The sequence below is a fragment of the Rhipicephalus sanguineus genome, unplaced genomic scaffold, assembly GCF_013339695.2.
Source record: "Rhipicephalus sanguineus isolate Rsan-2018 unplaced genomic scaffold, BIME_Rsan_1.4 Seq1100, whole genome shotgun sequence".
Lineage (NCBI taxonomy): Eukaryota > Metazoa > Arthropoda > Arachnida > Ixodida > Ixodidae > Rhipicephalus > Rhipicephalus sanguineus.
This window is the reverse complement of record NW_023614321.1, coordinates 88,896-96,443: the sequence shown is the minus strand read 5'-3', so window position 1 is coordinate 96,443 and position 7,548 is coordinate 88,896.

Here is a 7,548-nt window from a genome sequence, read left to right as displayed (position 1 = left end):
TCGGTACCCTGCAGCTAAATCACACTGCGATGTAGCTCCTGGACGCCAACTAACCAGAACTGGTTGTCCGCAGGGCCTTAAAACTTCCAGGCGTACGCTTTCAAGCACATTATGAAGCACATTCTTCACTTTCAAGCACGTTTTCATTATAGCAGTTGGCCGAAGCAGGAACTGTTAGAATGGTTACCAATGCTTTCGTATCATTGTTATAATAAACACCGCACGCTACAGCCGTGTCATACTCGCCCGCGACCTTCGCGCAGATCTATATGGTCTTGCATGCGTAATACAGAGCTATGGCACACCGAACCCGTGCCCCCCCGCCCCCGATTTTTTTTTTTGCCATGACATACAGAGGATAAAATAATGACACTCGACGACACCTGCCTGCCCGGTCCCCACTTGAGATCAAGGTTCCCCCCCCCCCCCCGCCACCCGAACATAATTTCAACTGACACCTTGGTTCTGGCGTATTCGTGTGAAAAGTGCTAGTTACGATGACGCACTCAGAAGCGAAGCTACAGTTCGTTTAAGAGAGGAGAACATTCTACGCAAGAGAGAAGCTAATTCTAATCTGAGAATTGACTAGGGCGATTTTTTGCCTTTTGTTCTTCTGTTTTGTCACTGCCGCTTGAACGCGCTTCTCGATTTTAACCAGTCCTCCAAGTTAAGCTATGAAGAAAAGATTTTTACCTGCTCGATCTCCTTCTGGACGCCAGCGTAGCAGCGATTAGGGACAATGGTCTCACTCTTCGTTCTTCTTCTTCTACTTCGCCTTGTTTGCCTCACGGCAAGCATGCATCCGTGTTCTTCAACTTCTTTGCTTTTTCCAGTATCTAAGATACGAAATTGAAAATGTCTGGACGCTTTTTCTTGTTTGCGTCCATAGGCCCTGAACCGACTCCGGTTGGCCTCTGACTAAGCACGCTTACTTTGGAGACAAAAAAAGAAAGCAATGGCGTGCATAAAATTACTGGATTACATAAATTACTGGAGCATAAAAGACAATCTTACAATTCAACATTGCCGCCAGCAATAGGCAGAATTGTAAGTATTGTTCGCTTGGTATTATTATGCTTCTTGTTTTTTTACTCGAACACGTAAAAAGGCCGAAATTCCCGCAAAGTGAAGCAACTTAGAAGTGGCACTTTTGTTCTAGTATAATGTTCTAGTCAGGCACGTGACTGAGTGCTCAACCAAACGCACCGGGCTTCTATACACTCGTTCTCGTAAGTTCGAAATTCTTAATCATGTTATAGTGAGCCCGGTCACGCATGCAACCTTGGCGTAGCGGTCAGAGCATTGACACTCGGTTGTTGAGGCATAGAGTTCGAATTCCGCTGTCACAAAGGTTTGAAATGTTTGTTCATGTTCAAGCAGTGTGCACATGCGCTTCGCTTGCGTCACACACATGTGTTTGTGTGTTGTGTTTCGTTACATAGGAAGGTCCACCATCTACCCATGCGGAATCCGTCATGCTTGCCATATAAATGCCAGTCGCATTCGACATGCATGAGTATGCACACATCTATACAGTAGAACCCACCGGTTACGTTCCTCGCTGGTGCGTTCTCCTGGCCGTTATGTTGTTTTCTGCCGGTCTCGTCATAGCTCACATAAGATCCAATGTACTGGGAACCCCGCTTCTACGTCAGAACTGAGGGACCGTTCCCGTATGATACGTCGCGATGTGCGCTCCGAGCCGGCCAAGGGACCACGGAAGAGAGCGGTCATGTTGACTTTTCCCGCATGTTGTCCTGGCTTGGGCTGGCTTGACCGTAAGATTAGCCAATTTAGTGTCACAAGCGGCACGCCTAACGTACTTTCGCTGGACGCGAAGAAAAGCGTAGCCTTCGAGATCCGTATTGCAAACATGGTGAGTAGGACGTAGTTTGTTTTAAACTTGTTTTTAGCGCTCGCGAAAGTAAGGACATCGAGATTGGCATGTTCCCGCCGTCACACTGGCGTGGGCTCGTCATCGTTAATTTTCGGAGGCATGGTCGGAGGGGGTCGCGCAGTTCACGCTCGGACTCGTCGGGCTGGTCGTGTTGTGTGTGCTTAGTCGCTTCACACCTGCAAGTGATGGTGCCAAGATAATCGCTACGTTGGTAAAATTTCTGCAGATGACAGTTCTCAGCTCCGCGGTTATGTCCGTCGTCAAAATCGTGGCCGAGGGGGCCAATGCGTGCACAAGGAAAGAAGTTTACTAGTTGGCGGAGCACGCGTGATTTTCTACGACGATTGCGTCCGAGGGTACTTCCACTTTTGGGAGGCGTTCGACCGCCTACGACGAGCCGCGATGATCTGACACTGTGCCAACAGTGCTACATTATCGTTCGATGATGCCGACACATCCGGTGACAAACTCGCGAAGGCATCGCCAAAAATGATCGCTTGCCAGGTATCGTCAGCGCTCGCACTAGATGTATTAAAAGGATATGACACTGCAGCTGCTAGCAAAACTTTTCGTGCTGCACGGGCATGAGTAAACGCACCAGGCAACGTTGCACGGTTTTTCCAGACACAAGCACTGAAATAAAGTTTTGTACCACTAAATATTTTTTCGTTTTTCTTTTTCTCGGCTCTTGCGTTTCCCGGCTCTTACGTTTGTTCTTATGCTTCCATCAAAAACGTGTCAGGGGGGTTGTGTTGCACCTAAACAGAATCAAAAAGTTTAACTTCAAAATATCTTGAGTAATGAAGCCCACCTCTGCAGAAAAGACTAAGATAAATTTGAAACAAAAGAAAGGCTTCGTAGTCGCCAAATATTCTTAAAGATTATAAAGAAGCAGATAGCACAAAGCAACGCCGTAATCGTCAAGGTGAAAGAGGATGCAAGTGTCAAGGATGGCCCACATCATCAGCTATTCTACACAGCTTGCGAAAGTCCGAATGTTATCTTCGCACGCATTTTTTAAGGGCGAAGCTCCTCTTAGTCTAACCTTGTCACGCGTCCGGCGTAAAGCGTAACCGGCAGTGTCTCCCGAACAGTATCTCCCATCACCGATCCTTTGCAAACTGCCCACTGCTTCGTCTTTGCAAACATCCCACTATAACCTATCACCGATTCATTACTTCACCGACCATAAAGCCGTTATAATGAAGGGGTAACGGAAGCCACCTTTGCAAACTGCCCACTACTTCGTCTTTGCAAACATCCCACTACGACCCATCACCGATCCATCACTTCCCCGACCATAAAGCTGTTATAATGAAGAGGGAAAGGAAGCCACGTCTAGCTACCTCTTACGATTATTCAAATTTCTTGTATAAATATATACAGTTTTTGTCACGTCTTTGATGATGTACTGGGCTATCGCTTTGATTACTGCTGGGCGAAACCACTGAAGATTTTACGGCGTAACCATGATTGCTTCAGGAGCTTCGCCCAAGCTCTTCATCATTCACCCGTGGATATGCTGTAAATATTTTTAGCGTGTTGGCGTGTAAGCCGGCAGCCGCTTCGTTCGTACGCAAGCCGTGCGCGCGTAAGCCTTATTCCTTATTTTTTATTACAGAACAAGGTACAAGATCATTGACCACGTTGCTGCCAAAGAATCTCGTGTTCTACGGTAAATGAAAAGATCTGCAAAACAATTTCCAATGAAAGCAAGGGTTCTACTCTATCGTTCCACTTTACGATTTGTACTTGAATAGGCCAGCACGGTCTGGGATCCCTGGACTCGAACCAACATAGACAAGGTAGAAGGAATGCAGAGCATAGGCGCGCGCACGTTGGGGCGGGAGACCCTCTCCCTTCCCCACCTCCTGATTCACATAATTGGGGGCGCAGTCTCCGCTATACCTTTGCTCCGTCGGAACTGTCCCGTCATTGTTTGAAGAGAAGTGCTATGGCCACGCAGGTTTTCGAAGATAATGGCGGCCGAAGGCTCCCGATGTTGCATTCCAATAGTTTACTTCTGAACTTTAAGCCAGAAACCAAAGGCAGGTTATTGTGAGAAGTGTGTCGTCGATCTATTTTCGCCTTAAAACGAAAGTGTTTTATGCCGGGGTCCACCAAAACTTTACTGAAGTGCTTTCATAATAACGTTGGTAAAACGCCCACTAACGGATGATAAAGAAAAACTAGAAGAAAACGTTTCATCGATGCCAATCACCTGGGAATGAAACCCATGACAGTCCGCGACGATAGGTGCCAGGCGCTCTAATCACTGCACTACAGGCGAACACGTACGAGGCTCCACAAACGTACGTTACATGTCTCGCACGGCGCGCTTGCTCGGAGTGCGGTGTCGCCGTCTGGAAGCGGTGAAGTAAAGTACTGCGTCACGCCACTAACGAGCGCCGATAGCGAGCAATGCGGCGACAACGTGGTTAGGGTACCTCGATAACAGCGGAGGAACGCTGGCCGCGCTGGCATCGAGGAGACGCCCTAGATGCAGTTACGTGCTTTGCCTTTCGCGTTGTATTGGCGTGTGACGGCTCGTTGTCAGAGTAGTGGAGCCGCCACATGCACCAACGGTACTTGTCCGTCGCTTATTGCTTCGAGTTCGATAGCGCCTACTAAGAAAACGGCTGCAATACGCACCGCAGAAAGGCAACGACATTGACGGGTGATGGTCGCACCGTGGTAGAGTGAGAGACAAGCAGGCAGAAAGCGGAAGGCTTTCGCGTGTTCGCGGCTCAAGCTACGAACCTCTGCCTCCCATGTTCCTGAAGCGTAGTGCGCTGGCGTATGCATGAGCCACGGCCGCCTTTTTCATTGAGCGGCCGTGCATGAGCACAGGCGGAGGTTACCCCATTATTATGGAGCGCACACCTTGTCGTTTCTCTCTTCAAATGACGATGCTTTAAATGAGTGCATATCGAGTGTCAATGTTTATGAAATGCTTCTTGATGCCATCTTTGCGCGGGGTTCACCATATACTGGGTCCAGGTATACGTTAACAACTTCAGCTATCACGAGGCTTCAATGGTGATCATGTGGGTTAGTGGTCGGGATAGAGATGTGCCACTAGGCGCCACCGTGGGTGCGTCCACATCAAACGGTGGTATAGCTGCCAAGCACCAACAAACATTGTGCAAGCTCTCATGTATCAATGCGCAATAAACAATAAAATACATCAGTGAAGACACGGCCGCGCCGCGGTGGTCTAGTGGTTATGGCGCTCGACTGCTGACCTGAAGGTCGCGGGATGAAATCACGGCTACGGCGGCTGCATTTTCGATGGAGGCGAAAATGTTTGAGGCCCGTGTACTTAGATTTAGGTGCACATAAAAGAACCCCAGGTGGTCGAAATTTTTGGAAGCATCCACTACGGCGTCTCTCATAATCATATCCTGGTTTTGGGACGTTAAACCCCAGATATTAAAATATTATAAACAATGTTTATCTGAACAGCACACTGAACACTTTAGTTTTCGTCACCCGTTTGACTATATTTTCCGTCCTCTTTGTTTACGTTCCGCGTAATATACAGCCGCAGTAGTTCTCCCTAGCCGAACCAACCGTTAGGCATAGAGCTGTACTCCGTGTGTCACGACCGCTGTGAAGAAAGTGGATATTCAATTACGAAGCATCTAATAAACGTTCAAATGTAGTTTCGGTCATACCTGACTGAAGCGAGCCCATATTCCCACCTTGGATTACACAAATTAGAAGCTAAAAACACCGAGATAGAACGTTACATTGGCTCACTGTTGCTAGTGACGTGCGGCTCTCTGCGGTACGAGCCCATATAGAAGGACTGACTGGTAGAGTAGGTTGATGTTATTATCAGACTAATACTGTTGTCATATTGTGTTGCAAATGATAAGTTTTTCAATGCAGTTATATGAACTACACTCACGACACTCGATCACACACTTCAGAGAAAGCGCACGCGCTCGAGAGATGATTGCTTTAGTGTATACGTACGTCCGTCGCTTAAATAAAGCTAAACCTAGATATGTGTAGGACACAGAATAGAATAATATTTTGAAAATATTCGATAAGTATATCTGTCGACTTCTCTCAACCCAATACCAAATTTTATACAAATTCTACTTTTTTTTCATCCATTGTGAAGCATGCCTTTGGTCTCGACCAGATGACGCGGAGGGGGGGGGGGGGGCGGGGGGGGGGGGGGGAGTGGCGCTGCGATGAGCATTCGCTCGCCTCCTCTATATTATAACAGGTAATGATGGCACAAAGTATTTGCATGAGCCTCACTGCGCGTTTGGGAGAGTAGATTGGAAACTAGATGTGAAAGTTTATGTAAAACTGACCTGTTTAGGAAATAGCAATCATTTTTCCACAATACATTTGGAGTCTGGAATGAGCTACCAGGTGATATTGCGAATATAACTTCAATTTTTGTGGTTTTCAGCCACTCCAATATGTATTAGTCTAGACATTACCGTTTTGTGGCGTTTTCTTCAAGATAACCTCTATTACGTTGTTTCACTGCCTCCGGGAGTGGCCCACTTTTGACCACACGGCGGTTTCATGCGGTGACGCCTTCAAGCGTCACGATCAAGTCCCAAATTTCGGCAGTCTGTAACGTCACGACGAAGTCACAAAATCAACCCAGCTGAGCCCTCTCTTCTCGCGCACGGAGAGCACCTGCAGTTTCTGAACCGCATGGTGATGCACTTGAGGCTTTCGCCTGAATATTTTGCCGCTTGGATTTCGTGACTATCCATGGCAGTGTGGATGTGACCTTGCACTTTTAACGTGGAGTATAGGCTGAGATATGGACTAAGTCATCGAAGAAAAAGTATGTGCTTTGGTTGCACACTGACACTTCTTCACGTCCGACATGTTGGGCCGTTCGGGCGCACGATAATTACACAGGCAAACTGATCGCTTAATGCTCCAAGCCATGTTTTTGTAAAATAAAATTACGCAACTAGGACAATTTGACCGACACTGAATTGTGCTATCTGCTCTACATCTTCGTGAAATGCTTTGCAACAAAGGAGGGAGGCGTTCGTTTTTGCTTACACATGTGAATTTTGTGGCGACACAGCGTTTCGTACTTATAAGAAAAACAGCAGGGAAATCGACCGCGTTGACACTGCATTTTTTCTTTCACTCCAACCTCCGACTCATATGCCGATCTCTGCTATAGTCTCAAAATGAATACCTATTGTCACAGCTGAAAGTAAAAACGGCCTGTCAGTGTTACCTACATTAGCATACCGGCAGCTCTCATGAACCTAGAGAAAGATCTTAAGTATGCCTGTTTCAGAAAAACCTGCAAAAAAACTTGGAGGACGCTTGACCTTCGCTTTCAAGAGGAGAACGCTATAGCGTGATCGCACCCGACTTCGCATCGTCTTCTCATTCGCTTGTCAGTCTTCGCTTCATGGTGGACACCACAACCGTGCATCAAGGAAAAGAAAGGACAGTCTGTGCGCGTAACTCTGTAAACTCTCGTAGAATGCATGTCAACGGGAAGTAGAGTTGACAAGGACCCATTCGGCCAGAATTCATTTTTGAACGTCTTTATTTCTGAATGTAATAGGTTGGACCTCGCGGCAGAGATGAAGTGCTTGCTCTCTGGGCGTAGGGGAGGGGGGCAAGGTACTCTTCTTCGTTGAGGT